Genomic DNA, 17,708 nt, shown 5'->3' on the forward strand with positions numbered 1-17,708 from the left:
TATGAGGCCAGATGATCAGAAGCTTGATTGTAGAGGTAGGTTTTAAGGAGTGTCTTAGAGGAAAGAGATAGCTGGAGAGGTTTAGGGATGGAATTCCAGACTACCAATATAGTCCTGGTTTTCTGACTACACTGCAGTTTTCCAAGGCTGCACTCTGCAAACGTCACCTCGCTGAACTCGTTTAGGGGCTGGAGCTTTGCTTTCGTTGCTCAGACTTAAAGTCTCATCTTAGTTAATCGCAGAGAAGAAAATTGTCAGAAAGGGTCACAGGTCTGAAGTGGAGCCTATACAAATTTCCTCCCATCTCAGATAAAAGTTAGCCCACTGAAAATCAAGTAAGTGAGCTAAAGCTGTGTTAAAACAGCCGACATAGAATTTCAAACAATTCACATATTTGCAATGCAAAGCAAAATTTCAGAATGCAGAGTTGAATGTTCCAACCCTTGTACAGTTGCCCTATCCTAAACACCTGCCTGACTCGAACACAACAGTTTGATTTCACACTAGATATCCTGTAAGTGGAGCCATAGGATCTACATTTGTAAATGAACCTCGTGTCCCCTACGGAATGTGCCTTTACCTTCGACATTTGCGTGAATGATAATGAGATTGAACAGAGAATTTTGCCACTTTTCTCAAGGTTACAGTAAGGCTCCACCTGATTTCCCCTCAACTTCAGGAAACAAATTAAATAAACTGAAACTCAGGCTATAAACCAATGTACCAGATACATTAACTGAATTCTGGCCAATGGCCATAGAGTCAGAGTCATAGAGGTCCTTCGGCCCATCAAGTCTGCATTGGTCAAACAAGTACCTAACTATTCTGAGCCCATTTTCCAGCACTAGGCCCATGGCCTTGTATGCCATGGCATTGCAAATGCACATCCAAATACTTCTTAAATGTTATGAGGGTTTCTGCCTCTACCACCCTTTCAGGCAGAGAGTTCCAGATTCCCACCACCTTCCTCAGATCCCCGCTAAATCTCCTGCCCCTGACCTTAAATCTATGCCACCTGCTTATTGATCCCTCCACCAAGGGGAAAAATTCCTTCAATCTCTCCTCATAACTAAAACTCTCCAGCCCAGGCAACATCCTGGTAAATCTCCTCTGCACTCTCTCTAGTGCAATCACATCCTTCCTATAATGCGGATTCCAGAACTGCATGTAAAACTCTAGCTGTGGCCTAACCAGTGTTTTATACAGTTCCAGCATAACCTCCCTGCTCTTTATTCTATGACTCGGCTAATAAAGGCAAGTATCCCATACGCATTCTTAACCACCTTATCTACCTGTCTTGCTACCTTAAGGGACTGGTGGACATGCACACCAAGGTCCCTCTGATCCTCAGTACTTCCCAGGGTCCTGTCATTCATCATGTATTCCCGTGCCTTGTTTGTCCTGCCCATGTGCATCACCTCACACTTATCCAGATTAAATTCCATTTGCCACTGATCAGCCCATCTGACCAGCCTGCCTATATCCTCCTGTAATCTAGGGCTATCCTCCTCACTATTTACCACCCGACCAATTTTCCTGTCATCCGTGAACTTACTGATCAACCCTCCTACGTTCAAGTCTAAATTGTTCCTATATATACCACAAACAGCAAGGGACCCAACACCGATCCCTGTGGAACCCCACTGGACACAGGTATCCAGTCACAAAAACATCCCTCGATCATCACCCTCTGCTTCCTGCCACTTAGCCAATTCTGGATGCAATTTGCCAAATTGCCTTGGATCCCATGGGCTCTTACCTTTGTTATCAGTCTCCCATGCGGGACCTTATCAAAAGCCTTTCTGAAGTCCAGGTAGACAACGTCAAATGCATTGTCCCCATCTACACATCTGGTCACCTCTTTGAAAAATTCAATCAAATTGGTCAGACATGACCTCCCCTAAACAAAACCATGCTGACTGTCCTTGATTAATCCCTGCCTCTCCAAGTGTAGATTAATTCTGTCCCTCAGAATTGATTCCAATAGTTTCCCCACCACTGAGGTTAGACTGTCTGGCCTGTAGTTCCCTGGTTTATCCCTTCCTCCCTTCTTGAATAACGGTGTCACATTGGCTGTTCTCCAGTCCTCTGGCACCTCTCCTGTGGCCAGAGAGGTATTGAAAATTATTGCCAGCTCCCCTGCTATCTCATCCAGTGCCTCACTCAACAGCCTGGGATACATTTCATCCGGGCCTGGGGATTTATCTACTTTTAAGCCTGCCAGACCACTTAGAACCTCCTCTCTTTCTATGCTAATTTCTTCAATTATATCACAGTCCTTCTGCCTGATTTCCATACCCATGTCGTCACTCTCACTTGTGAACACCGACACAAAGTATTCATTTAGAACCCTTCTTACGTCCTCCAGCTCCACACACAAATTACCACTATGGTCCTTAATGGGCCCTACTCTTTCCCTTGTTATCCTCTTACTCTTAATGTACTTGTAAAATAACTTTGGATTTTCCTTTATTTTACCTGTCAATGTTTTTTCATGCCCCCTTTTTGCTCTATAATTTACTTTTTAAGTTCCCCCCTACACATCCTATCCTCCTCTAGAGCTTCCCCTGATTTCAGCCCTCGCTATCTGCCATAAGCCTCCCTTTTTCTCTTTATCCAATTCTGTATATCCCTAGGCATCCAAGGTTCCCTGGATTTGTTGGTCCTACTCTTTATCTTTACTGGAATATGTTGGCCCTGTACACTCCCTATTTCCTTCTTGAATGAGTCCCACTGCTCTGATGCAGATTTATCTAAAAGTAGCTGCTCCCAGTCCACTCTGGCCAAATCATATCTGATCTTATTAAAATCGGCCTTCCCCCAATTGAGAACTCTGATTTCTGGCCCATCCTTGTCCTTTTCCACAACAGCCTTGGAATCTAACGGAGTTATGATCACTATCTGCAAAATGTTCCCTCACCGATACCTCTACCATTTGCCTGGCTTCATTCCCTAAAATTAAATCCAGGACCACCCCCTCTCTTGTAGGACCTTCTACGTACTGGCTTAAAAAGCTCTCCTGAATGCATTTTAAGAATTCTGCTCCCTCTAAACCTATCACACCATGACTAACCCACTAAATGATGGGGAAGTTGAAATCCCCCACTATTACCACCCTAATATTTTTACACTTCTCTGAAATTTGCCTACATATCTGCTCTTCTATTTCTCTCTGATTGTTTGGGGGCCTATAGTACACTCCCAACAATGTGATTGCTCCTTTTTTGTTTTTCAGTTCTACCCATTTGGCTTCATTTGAGGAGCCTCCTGAGATGTCATCCCTCCTTTCTGCTGTAATTGATTCCTTGATCAATATTGCGATATCCCTTCCTCTTTTACCTCCTTCCACTTAGAACCTCCTCCCTTTCTATGCTAATTTCTTCAATTATATCACAGTCCTTTGCCTTATTCATCAGACTCCTTGCATTAAAATAAATAGCATCCAACTTTGCCAAACTCCCTTGTGCCTTAACGGGCCTATAATTTCTATACCTTCCAGACTCACTTGCTCTCTCTTCTAATTTTGGCTGTGCATGTCCCCCTGCTGAACTTCCTCTCAGAATCCCATCCCTCTGCCAAGTTAGTTTAAACCGTCCCCAACAGCACTAGCAAACCTCCCCGCTAGGATGTTGGTCCCATTCCGGTTCAGGTGCAACCGTTGTACAAGTCCCAATGCCCCAAGAATGATCCCAATGTCCCAGAAATCTAAAGTCCTCCCTCTTGCACCATCTCTCCATCCATGCATTCATCTGGACTAACCTCCAATTTCTATACTTACTAGCGCCTGGCACCGGAAGTAATCCAGAGATTACTACCTTTGAGGTCCTGTTTTTAAATCTGCTTCCTAGCTCCCTAAATTCTGCTTGCAGGACCTCATGCCTCTTTCTATGTCATTGATACCAATATATACCACGATCTCTGTCTGTTTGCCCTCCCCCTTTAGAATACCCTGCAGCCGTTCAGTGTCATCCTTGACCCTGGCACCAAGGAGACAACACACCATCCTGGGGTCACATCTACAGCCACAGAAACGCCTGTCTGTTCCCTTTACTATCGAGTCTCCTACCACTATTGCTCTTCCCCTCTTTTTCCTCCACCCTGTGCACTGAGCCACTCACAGTGCCACGAACAAGGCTGCACTCCCCAGAGGAATCGACACTCTCACTGTTTTCCAAAACAGAACGGTTCTCAAGGAGATGCACCCTGGTGGTTTCCTGACTACCTGCTTGACACCTTTCTTCTGACCGATGGTCACCCATTCCCTCTCTGTCTGCACTTCCGTAAGCTGTGGGGTGACCACGTCTAAAAACGTGCTATCCACGAAATGCTCAGCCTCATGGAGAGATGGTGCAAGAGGGAGGGCTTTAGATTTCTGGGACATTGGGATCATTTTTGGGGCATTGGGACTTGTACAATGGTTGCACCTGAACCGGAATGGGACCAACATCCTAGTGGGGAGGTTTGCTAGTGCTGTTGGGGAAGGTTTAAACTAACTTGGCAGAAGGATGGGATCCTGAGAGGAGGTTCAGCAGGGGGACATGCACAGCCAAAATTAGAAGAGAGAGCAAGTGAGTCTGGAAGGTATAGAAATTATAGGCCAGTTAAGGCACAAGGGAGTTTGGCAAAGTTGGATGCTATTTATTTTAATGCAACCTCAGTGCCTCCAGCTGCTGCTCAAGCTCTGAAACTCAGAACTCACGTAGCTGCAGCTGGTGGCACTTCCTGCACACATGGTTGGTCAGAGCGCAAGGAGCATCTAGGACTTCCCACATGGTGCCGATGGTACATAACGTGGGACTGAGCTGGCCAGCCATGCCTCTAGTTGAAAGAAAACCCCTTACTTTAAGTTAAATACAGTAAAAAAAAGTTAAATTATTTATCTACTTTAAATAAAAACTAGATCTCTTACCTTTCCTTAGCTTAATCTATTTTAAACTGGAGAAAAAACTGGAGCAAAACATTTATCTACTACTCATCAATCAGCTCTCACCTTTGTGCTGATGTTACTTTTTGAAGCTTCCCCGCACTTACGCTGGTTCTGATCTCTCTGCCACTTTCTCGTGCTGTCTTGTGATGTCACTCTTGTTATTTTCAACAAGAACTGACTATAGGACACTCTTCCCAGACTGCTTCACTGTGATGCTGACTACAGAACACTCTTCCCAGGCTGCTTCACAGCAATGCTGACTACAGGGCACTCTTCCCAGACTGCTTCACTGTGATGCTGATTGCAGGGCACTCTTCCCAGACTGGTTCACTGCAATGCTGACTGCAGAACACTCTTCCCAGGCTGCTTCACAGCAATGCTGACTGCAGGGCACTCTTCCCAGACTGCTTCACTGTGATGCTGACTGCAGAACACTCTTCCCAGACTGCTTCACTGCGATGCTGACAGCAGAACACTTCCCAGACTGCTTCACTGCGATACTGACTTCAGGGCACTCTTCCCATGCTACTTCACCATGGTGCTGACTGCAGGACACTCTTCCCAGACTGCTTCACCACGATGGTGACTGCAGGATGCTCTTCCCAGACTGGTTTTATTGTAATTTATAAAGTTTCTTAACCACCTTGATTTAAAAAACAAATTCTTTCATGGGATGTGGGTGTCACTGGCAAGACCAGCATTTGTTGCTCATCCCTAATTACCCTTGAACTGAGTTCATTGCTATGCCGTTTTAGAGGACAGTTAAGAGTCAACCACTGTGGCTCTGGAGTCACATGTAAGGCAGACCGAGTAAGGATGGCAGATTTCCTTCCCTAAAGGACACTAGTGAACAGATGGGTTTTTACAACAATCAATAATAGATTCATGGTCATCACTGTTGAGAGTAGCTTTTCAATTCCAGATATAGCAAAACAATAAGGAAATTACCCCTGAGCACCTTTCAACCTACAACAACTTGCATTCATATAGTGCCTTTAACAAAGTTTTCCACTATCCTTGCTGCAGAGCTGAGACAGGACAAAGTAGTGCAAAGTCAGAACCTTTCCATGGACCGTGCATAGTGTAACAATCCTAGTGCAGCAAGTGACTTCTACGTTTCAGCAAATGAAGACCAGGTTCATTCATAAGATGCGGACGCAACTGGCAAGGCCAGCATTTGTTGCCTGTCCTTCGTCGCCCTTGAGAAAGTGACAGCGAGCTGTCTTCTTGAGCTGCTGCAGTCCAAGTGGTGTAGATACACTCACAGTTAGGGAGGGAGCTCTAGGATTTTGAGCTAGTGACATTAAAGGAATGGCAATTTTTCCGAGACGGGATGATTTGGAGGGAAATCTGGAGTCGTTGGTGTTTCCATGCGCCCTCTGCCCTAGAAGTCTTGACGAGTTGCCACAGAGAGATGTTCAGGACAGAGGGAACCAGAGTTACACACAGGAACAGATAACACTACAGCCACATGAAGACAGACAATGAAATTCACAGGCAGAGAGGGAAAGAGCAAATATGAATACAGTGACAGAGACAGAGTCACAGATAGAAACATATCAAGACAGACCAAGATCCATATATACACAGGAAGACAGAGGAAACTATTGACCCACAGAAGGAGAATCAGACTTATAGAACAGAAGTGGGAGAGAGTCATAAATACTGAGGGAGAAAAAGAATCACAAAAAGGGAGACATGGACAGTACAAGCCATAGACAAGAGACCCACAGAGACACAAAAGGACAGAAAGCGGGAAAAATATTACAGTTCTGTTGAAGGGTCATGAGGACTCGAAAAGTCAACTCTTTTCTTCTCCGCCGATGCAGCCAGACCTGCTGAGTTTTTCCAGGTAATTCTGTTTTTGCTCCCTATCCACCCTGTCCATGCCCCTCATAATCTTGTACACCTCAATCAGGTCACTCCTCAGTCTTCTCTGCTCCAACGAAAACAACCCAAGTCTATCCAATCTCTCTTCATAACTTAAATGTTTCATCCCAGGCAACATCCTGGTGAATCTCCTCTGCACCCCCTCCAGTGCAATCACATCCTTCCTATAATGTGGCGACCAGAACTGCATAGAGTACTCCAGCTGTGGCTTCACCAAGGTTCTATACAACTCCAACATGACCTCTCTACTTTTGTAACCTATGCCTCGATTGATAAAGGCAAGTGTCCCATATGCCTTTTTCACCACCCCACTAACATGCCCCTCCGCCTTCAGAGATCTATGGACACACACACCAAGGTCCCTTTGTTCCTCAGAACTTCCTAGTGTCATGCCATTCATTGAATAATTCCTTGTCAAATTACTCCTTCCAAAGTGTATTACCTCACATTTTTCAGGGTTACATTCCATCTGCCGCTTATCTCCCCATTTGACCATCCCATCTATATCTTCCTGTAGCCCAAGACACTCCACCTCACTGTTAACCACCCGGCCAATTTGTGTGTCATCCGCAAATTTACTAATCCTACCCCCCCACATAGTCATCTATGTCGTTTATATAAATGATGAATAATAGGGGACCCAGCACAGATCCCCGTAGTACACCACTGGACACTGGCTTGCAGCCATTAAAGCAGGCTGAGGAATATTCATCTCTGTTGGTATATGGTCAAGTGTCAAACCACAATGCCTGATTACAGGCCAATATTAATAGTGGATTATGACAAAGAACTAGATTAGTATTGGATAGTTTAGAATGTTTACTGCTGCAGCACTCAAATGATATATGTGAAGGTTGTAAAACAAAGGGACTTTGCAATGGATGTAATTATTTACTGGATTTGGTGAGAAGATTTACATGATTGGCATCCAAATGGGCATATAATTATATTGCTATTAGAAATCATATTCCAAAGGAACTTTTAATGAACATATATTCAAAGAGGACTAATTTGCAGGCTTATGGGGAAAGTTTGGGATGTAGGACAGTAAATTAGCATATTTAAAAGTTATACTAAATAAGTAGTATATTCATGGCTGTTTTTCAATATATTTGGGAATATATTCCAGATGGATTTTTGATCTCTCAGGGAATCAAGGGATATGCAGGGCAGTTAGAAATGTGGAGTTGAGGCATAAGATCAGCAATGATCGTATTAAATGGTAGAACAGGCTCGAGGTGTTGTCTATTCCTGCTGCTATTTGTTATGTTCTTAAGTTGCACAGAGATCCAGCACAGGCATGAAGGGCTGAATAACCTCTTTCTGTGCTTGTAAGGTTCTAAAGAAGGACCAAAAGCAACCACAGCAGCATTTGACAGCACTGGCGTTAATTGGAATTATACTGAATGGGTGAACAGATACTCCACTGACATTGAATGAATGGGAACATTTATTGAATTGGCTTTGAATCAATGGGATAATTCACATTAACGCCGGAGATTTAATAAAACGAGTGAGTAACAGATCAGCAATGTAATACTGATCCTTTGCAGTAGGATGATGAAATACATTTGGATGGAAGAGTAGAGGAAGGAGCTACAACTTAAACAGTAATATTTTAAATAGAAGAGGGGCCTTGTTTTGTTGATATCCATGTTTACAGAGAGTAAGAGAGGAATACACAGAATTACCAACATCATCTCATGGGCATGTATTTTGTTAGCCAATCTCGAACTGAAGTATACAACCAAACAGTCCTGAACTCTAAGCTATCAGCATGAACAAAGCAGCGCGTAGCTAGGTCACAGTATAAGGTCAATGAAACATGCAGCATGCTGGAAGCCACATATATTCACATACACGGCCCTCTCCTTTGCAGACAGAAGGAACATGTCCACGCATTGCACCTTTTTCATCTAAACAAAAGGTTGGGGAACAGTCATTCCCTGCTTCATTCCCCAAGGCAATGCCTTGACCAATCAGAGTCGGTTTGAATTTGAATAAAGTTGGGCAGTGAACTGCTCTGTGCTGTGCTCGCCATGGTAACGCTTCCACCAGTCAGCACTCTCTTCTCATGCAGTATAAAATTGTTGCTTTCCCCGTTACAGTTTGTTAACTTCTTACAAGGTATCCTGGTGCGTACAAGATGGAAAACTTAGATAACAAGTCCCTTACTTAAGGAAGCATGTACTCCAAGTAGTTGGATCGTGCCGTACCACCTGTCCCTCGTGGGAAAATGTATGCAGAGAAACACCTTTGACCACAAGTCCATCAGGCAGTGGTCGGCACGTAACGTCTTAAAGGCCCTGAGGGAAAAGGAGAGGGTGGATCCTGTGGGATGGTTCCCTGAGCAGACTGACAAAGTCATTTGGCAGAATGCCTCATCACCAGAACTTTCCAACAAGCACCAAGATGTAGCTTGGCTGGTGGTGAGAAAGGCCCTCCCTGTAAGATCCTTCCTACACGCCAGGAGTCTCACCCCCTCTGCAAGTTGCCCTCGAGGTGGCTGTGGTGGGGAAGAGACCGTTGTTCACCTCCTTGTAGATTGTGTCTTTGCGAAGAAGGTCTGGAGAGAGATGCAGTGGTTTCTGTCGAGGTTCATCCCGAGCAGTTCTGTGACAGAGGACTCTGTGCTCTACGGGCTATTCCCAGGGACACACACCGAGACAAACATTAACTGCAGCTGGAGGATCATCAACTCAGTGAAAGACGCTCTTTGGTCTGCCCGAAACTTGTTGGTCTTCCAGCGCAAAGAGTTGTCCCCGACTGAGTGTTGCAGACTGGCACACTCCAAAGTCCAGGACTACGTGCTGAGGGACGCACTAAAGCTTGGGGCAGCCGCCGCAAAGGCGCAATGGGGAAGGGTCGCTGCCTAAGACCTTTCTGACACAGTGCACTGAGGGGCTGGAAATGTAGTTGCACTGGAGGCGGTTCAGAGGAGGGTCACTAGATTGATTCCAGAGATGCGGGGCTTGTCTTATGAGGACAGAGTGAGCAGTTTAGGCCTATACTCGTTAGAGTTTAGAAGGATGAGAGGAGATCTAATCGAGGTATATAAGATGCTAAAGGGGATGGACAAAGTAGACATGGAGTGGATGTTTCCCCTTCTGGGGCATTCTAGAACAAGAGGCCATAATTTTAGGCTAAGGGGTGGCAGATTTAAATCAGATGAGGAGGAATTACTTTTCTCAAAGGGTCATGAATCTGTGGAATTCACTGCCTCAGAGTGCAGTGGATGCTGGGACGCTGAATAAATTTAAGGAGGAGATAGACAGAGTTTTAATTAGTAACGGGTTGAAAGGTTATGGGGAGAGGGCGGGAAATTGGAGTTGAGGCCGAAATGAGATCAGCCATGATCGTATTGAATGGCGGGGCAGGCTCGAGGGGCTGAATGGCCTACTCCTGCTCCTAGTTCTTATGTTCTTATGTTTTCTCAGCAATACTCAAATAAATGAAACTTTTCGTTCAATATGCAGAAGTATAGAATATAACATCACCTTACATTTATATAATACCTTTAATGTAGTAAAATGCCCCAAGGCACTTCAGAGCAGCTTTATCAACAAAATTTGACACCGAGCCGCATAAGAACAAACATTAGGACAGATAATCAAAAGCTTAGTCGTAGAAATAAGTTTCAATGAATATCTTGAAAGAGGAGAGGGAGGCAGAGAAGCAGAGAGATTTGGGGGGGGGGAGGGGCGCAAAATTGCAGAGTTTAAACTGCAGGCAGCCAAAAGCACGACCACCAGTGGTAGAACAATTAAGATAGGGGGTGTGATATTAAACTTATACAAATTCATAGTTAGCGCTTAGCTGGATACAGTCATGACATCCCATTAGAAGAATGATATAAAAGCAATGGATGAATTGCAGTGAAAGTTAACAAGTAAGAGAAATACAAGAAACATAAGAAGCTGAGAAAGTTAGGGGGAGACATTATCTTTCACATTATAATAAGCAGTGACAGATTGTTCTCGCTGGTCAATGAAACAGTAACAAGGGGGCACAGATATAAAATAATCACAGGAAGAATTAACGGTTAGAAAAAACATTCTTTGCATGAAAGAGTGCAGGCGAAGGTTAGAGTGCAGATTTCTTTTCCACAAACCATTGTTCAGTGTAGAATCCGTGAACGGTGTCAGCAGCTAAATTAGATTGTGGCTTGGAAAGAAGGATATTAAAGGGGGTGGGGTGTAATTTAAACTAAACTAGTGATTACTGTTCTGCTAAAGGCATTTTTTTTTATTATGTCAACGGCCTTTTCACCAAGCTGAAGGCTTCATTCCATCAGCATCCAGCAGGTGGCAGTACTCCCAAGGCTGATAAATTCAAAGCATCACCATATGAATTGATTGCTAAACAGAATGTCTGGCTTGCAGACTTTTATTTATGTGGAATAAGCAAGAATAATTGTGAAAATACTTACATTAACAAAAAATGTTCAAATCTCCCTTTTGGTTAACCTTGCTCAGGAAAGATGTCAATAAAATCTATAATCTAGGTCAGTGGAAAAGCTGTCAAACTAACTACTAAGTACCTCAGTGCAAGTGACTCTCCAGTAATGAACTTAATAGGACAAACTATCTAACCATCTCCCCTTGACATTCAATGACATTACCATCACTGAATCCCCCACTATCAACTTCGCCATCGACCAGAAACTGAACTGGACTAGCCATATAAATACTGTGGTTACAAAAGCAAGCCAGAGACTTGGAATTCTGCTGAGTGTAACTCACCTTCTGACTCCCCAAAGTCTGTCCACCATCTGCAAGGCATAAGTCCGGTGTATGATGGAACACTCTCCACTTGCCTGGATGAGTGCAGCTCCAACACTCAAGAAGCGTGACACCGTCCAGGACAAAGCAGCCCACTTGATTGGCACCACATCCACAAACATTCACTCCCTCCACCACCGACGCACAGTAGCAGCAGTGTGTACCATCTACAAGATGCACTGCAGGAATTCACCAAGGTTCCTTCAACAGCACCTTCCAAACTCACGATCACTACCACCTAGAAGGACAAGGGCAGCAGATAGATGGGAACACCACCACCTGGAAGTTCCCCTCCAAGCCACTCACCATCCTAACTTGGAAATATATCACCATTCCTTCGTTGTTGCTGGGTCAAAACCCTGATACTCACTTCCCAACAGCACTGTGGGTGTACCTACACCACATGGACTGCAGTGGTCAAGAAGGCAGCTCACCACCACCTTCTCAAGGGCAATTAGGGATGGGCAATACTTCCCCAGCGACACCCCATCCCATGAAAGAATAAAGTCAAGAAAAAAGCACCACTTTGCCCCATGAGATGCTCAAAATTCAAAATGTAAAGTTGACTGGCTTAATGGAACAAACATTGAAATGCTGGTATCAGGCTGGGAAAGAATTATTGCCCTCCTCCACAGTTCAATTTAAAGAGGCAACCTTGGGTTTGAACACTATGTCAGGAGTTGCCAGAAGTTTTGATAAAGGTTTCAGTGGCAGTGTCGGTAGATTAGGGCTGGAAGCAGATATGACAGAGTGATCGCCGTCACGGGCAGAATATGGAGTTTGAAGCTTCTCTGTGCCTTAAACAGAATGTCGGAGTTGCACACGGGGAATGGAGTTAGTGACCAAAATTTTTGTCAGGTTTTGGTCTTACTGATGTGCAATTGGAGTAAATTCTGGCCCATCTATACAACTGAATATCAGACAGACAGCATGCAGCACAGAGGTGCATGCATGGTCTAGGAAATTGAAGAGAAAAAATAGCTGGATGTGAAAGCAAAGGGAAACATACCGACATGGGCGTGTTTGTCTGCTTGCTGTCTGTGATGCTCCTGAAATAAGTGTCATTATCTCACAAAACTGAAGTGCTAAATATGGAACTGTCCTTATGGAAAGGTGCTTTGGTCTGGGAAAGGAGAAACTGTTCACATCATTATCCACATGATGGTGGCATCAAGTGACCTGCTAATGTGTTTAACAGAATTTTTGTGTGTTTATGTTTTTAAACAAACTGAAAGCTTTTGCCAAATAAAAATGCAATGTTCCTTTAAATTATATTCTTCACTGCAATTTAAATAAAAGTTTTATTTTATAATCAAAATGGAAAGTTTAGCACCAGCAACATCTTGAATTTTTCCATCGTCTCATTTCCTTGTGCCTTGAAGCCTGATCGAATGACAGGCTGTCTGTGTCTTAAGAGGTACGTGCCGACTTGTTTATGGGGCTTACATCAGCCTTTGGGCTTGGCATAATAACAGGTTTGAAACATCACCATGTATAAATAAGAAGCACAACACTAAAGCTAGAACTGTACAAGACACTAAGGTGGATAATACAGCTGCTCTTTTTTTTACTTTTACACTCCCAGCCCATGATGGTGTTGGATCCCCATGTTTCTGATAATCAGATTTGATCAATAACCACACAAAATTTGTTTATAGGTAACTGTAATCGAAGCAGCAAAGCATGATAGCTAAGGTTGTTCACAAAATATTAAGATTATGACAGGACTCATGCTATAGTGCTGTTACTCTGCTCAGCAGTTGTAGAAGGGGAAGTCAGATTAGATGGCTGAGTTAGAGTTCTCTAACCTGGTTTGCATGTGAGAGGGAGGTCAATGGCATCCTTTTTGATTCTTCTAAATGAATATCTATGTATTTATTTGATGTAACTGCAAGACACTGATGAAGACTAGCTGAGTGTTAGAATGTGCAAACATGACAAGGTGTATCTCTACCTGTTGGTGTGTGGCTCAAGAAGGGACCTAGACCTTTGAGTAAATGTTGGAAAACATGTTTTTTTTCCTTTACAAAAACAAAAATACCTGGAAAAACTCAACAGGTCTGACAGCACCTGTGGAGAGGGATACAGTTGACGTTTCGAGTCTGTGTGACCCTTCATCAGAACTAAGACACATAGAAATGAGATGAAATATAAGCTGGTAGAAGGGGGTGGGACAGGAGAGCTTGACAGGGGGCCAGTGATAGGTGGAGGCCAAGAAGAAACTGCCAAAGACGTCATAGACAGAAGGACAATGGGGTGTTGACGGTGGTGATATTATCTAAAAGATAATGGGAACATTAAGGGTAGCAAGCTGGTTGCAGATGGCCCTAGTGGGGGTGGGGTGGGGGGAAGGGATCAAAATGGGCTAAAAAGTGGAGATAAAACAATAGATCGAAATAAATTTAAAAATAGGTGGGAAAAGAAAAAAATATATAGTTGTTAAAAAATTATATATTATGGGAAAAAGGGGGATTGGAAAGGGGGTGGGGATGGAGGAGCGAGTTCATGATCTGAAATTGTTGAACTCAATATTCAGTCCGGAAGGCTGTAAAGTGCCTAGTCGGAAGATGAGGTGCTGTTCCTCCTGTTTGCGTTGAGCTTCACTGGAACATTGCAGCAGGCCAAGGACAGACATGTGGGCATGAGAGCAGGGTGGAGTGTTGAAATGGCAAGCGACGGAGGTCTGGGACATGCTTGCGGATAGGCTGAAGGTGTTCTGCAAAGCGGTTACCCAGTCTGCGTTTGGTCTCTCCAATGTAGAGGAGACCGCATTGGGAACAGCGAATGCAGTAGACTAAATTGAGGGAAGTGCAAGTGAAATGCTGCTTCACTTGAAAGGAGTGTTTGGGCCCTTGGACGGTGAGGAGTGAGGAAGTAAAGGGGCAAGGGTTACACCTTTTGCGGTTGCATGGGAAGGTGCCGTGGGAGGAGATTGAGGTGTAGGGGGTGATGGAGGAGTGGACCAGGTTGTTTTTTTTCATTTTCCAAGTTTAAACAAGTAATAAAAATGTGAAATTGTGGAAAGTGGTTGATGCCAGCAGATATGTGAGGCTGAGGTACTCTGAAAAAGAATAAGAAACATGTATGGGGCTTCCGCGCTGGCCCATACCATAGCTATGGATAACTGATGAGGTAATCTTGGCTCAATCATGCCAATCTGAGACAACAATAGCCTAATATGGCTTAAGGGGTACTCTGAACAGGGTAAAAGGGAGAGAGCCTTAGACATCATTGGCATACCTCAAGACAAGATAAGACTAGAGTCATAGCGGTCCACAGCACAGAAAAAGGTCCTTCAACCCATTGGGTCTACGCCAGTCAAACAAGTACTTAACTATTCTAATCCCATTTTCCAGCTCTAGGCTAATAGCCTTGTGTGCCATGGCATCGCAAGTGCACATCCAAACACTTCTTAAATGCTATTAGGGTTTCTGCCTCTATCACCCTTTCAGACAGTGAGTTCCAGATTCCCACCACCTTCTGGGTGAAAACATTCTTCCTCACATCCCCTCTAAACCTCCTGCCCCTTACCTTAAATCTATGTCCCCTGGTTATTGATCCCTCCACCAAGGGGAAAAGTTCCTTCCTGTCTACCCTATCTATGCGCCTCATAATTTTATACACCTCAATCATGTCGCCCCTCAATCTCCTCTGCTCCAAAGAAAATAACCCCAGTCTATCCAATCTCTCCTCATAACTAAAACTCTGCAGCCCAGGCAACATCCTGGTAAATCTCTGCACTCTCTCTAGTGCAATCACATCCTTCCTATAATGCAGATTCCAGAACTGCACATAATATTCTAGCTGTGGCCTAACCAGTGTTTTATACAGTTCCAGCATAACCTCCCTGCTCTTATATTCTATACTTCGGCTAATAAAGGCAAGTATCCCATATGCCTTCTTAACCACCTTATCTACCTGTCCTGCTACCTTAAGGGACTGGTGGATGTGCACACCAAGGTCCCTCTGATCCTTGGCACTTCCCAGGGTCCTACCATTCATTGTGTATTCCTGTGCCTTGTTTGTCCTGCCCATGTGCATCACCTCACACTTATCCAGATTAAATTCCATTTGCCACTGATCAGCCCATATGACCAGCCCTCTGTATCCTCCTGTAATCTAAGGCTACCCTCCTCACTATTTACCACCCCACCAATTTTCGTGTCATCCGCGAACTTACTGATCAACCCTCCTACATTCAAGTCTAAATTGTTTATATACAGCACAAACAGCAAGGGACCCAACACCGATCCCTGTGGAATCCCACTGGACACAGACATCTAGTTACAAAAACATCCCGGGACCATCACCCTCTGCTTCCTGCCACTCAGCCAATTCTGGATTGGGACCTTATCAAAAGCCTTACTGAAGTCCAAGTAGACTACGTCAAATGCATTGTCCCCATCTACACATCTGGTCACCTCTTTGAAAAATTCAATCAAATTGGTCAGACATGACCCCTTAACAAAACCATGCTGACTGTCCTTGATTAATCTCTGTCTCTCCAAGTGTAGATTAATTCTGTCCCTCAGAATTGCTTCCAATAGTTACCCCTCCACTGAGGTTAGACTGTTTGGCCTGTAGTTCCCGGGTTTATCCCTTCCTCCCTTCTTGAATAATGGTACCACATTGGCTGTTCTCCAGTCCTCTGGCACCTCTCCTGTGGCCAGAGAGATATTGAAAATTATTGCCTGCACCCCTGCTATCTCCTCCCTTACCTCAACAGCCTAGGATACATTTCATCTGGGTCTGGAGATTTATCTACCTTTAAGCCTGCCAGACCACTTAGAACCTCCTCCTTTTTTATGCTAATTACTTTAATTGTACCACAGTCCTTCTGCCTGATTTCCACATCCATGTCATCCCTCTCACTTGTGAACACCGGCACAAAGTATTCATTTAGAACCCTACCTATGTCTTCCGGCTCCACACACAAATTACCACTATGGTCCTTAATAGGACCTACTCTTTCTCTAGTTATCCTCTTACTCTTAATGTATTTGTAAAATAACTTTGGATTTTCCTTTCTTTTACCTGTCAATGTTTTTTCATGCCCCCTTTTTGCTCTCCTAATTTTTAAGTTCCCCCTACATATTCTATATTCCTCTGGGGATTCCGCTGTTTTGAGCCCTTGGTATCTGCCATAAGCCTCCCTTTTCTCTTTATCCAACCTTGTATATCCCTCGACATCCAGGGTTTCCTGGATTTGTTGGTCCCACCCTTTGTCTTTACTGGAATATGTTGGCCCTGTACACTCCCTATTTCCTTCTTGAATGAGTCCCACTGCTCTGACGCAGATTTACCTAAAAGTACCTGCTCCCAGTCCACTCTGGCCAAATCATATATGATCTTACTAAAATTGGCCTTCCCCCATCCTTGTCTTATTCCATAACAAACTTGAATCTAACAGAGTTATGATCACTATCTGCAAAATACTCCCCCATTGATTCCTCTACCACTTGCCCAGCTTTATTCCCTGAAATTAAGTCCAGAACTGCCCACTCTCTTGTAGGATCTTCTACTTACTGGCTTAAAAAGCTCTCCTGGATGCATTTTAAGAATTCTGCTCCCTCTAAACCTATCACACTGTGACTAAACCAGTTAATGCTGGGGAAGTTGAAATCCCCCACTATTACTACACTATTACTTTTACACTTCTCTGAAATTTGCCTACATATCTGCTCTTCTATTTCTCTTTGACTGTTTGGGGGCCTATAGTACACTCCCAGCCATGTGATTGCTCCTTTTTTGTTTTTCAGTTCTACCCATTTGGCTTCATTTGAGGAGCCTCCTGAGATGTCATCCCTCCTTACTCCTGTAATTGATTCCTTGATCAATATTGCAAAACCCTGTCCTCTTTTATCTCCTTCCCTGTCTCACCTGAAGACCCTATATCCTGGAATATTGAGTTGCCAATGCTGCCTCTCTCTCAGCCATGTCTCTATGACAGGAATGACATCGTACTTCCATGCATTAGTTTGTGCCCTCAACTCATCTGCCTTATTCATCAGACTCCTTGCATTTAAATAAATATTATCCAACCTTGCCAAACTCCCTTGTGCCTTAACTGGCCTATAATTTCTATGTCTTGCAGACTCACTTGCTCACTT

Source organism: Carcharodon carcharias, chromosome 23 (genome assembly GCF_017639515.1).
Source record: "Carcharodon carcharias isolate sCarCar2 chromosome 23, sCarCar2.pri, whole genome shotgun sequence".
NCBI lineage: Eukaryota > Metazoa > Chordata > Chondrichthyes > Lamniformes > Lamnidae > Carcharodon > Carcharodon carcharias.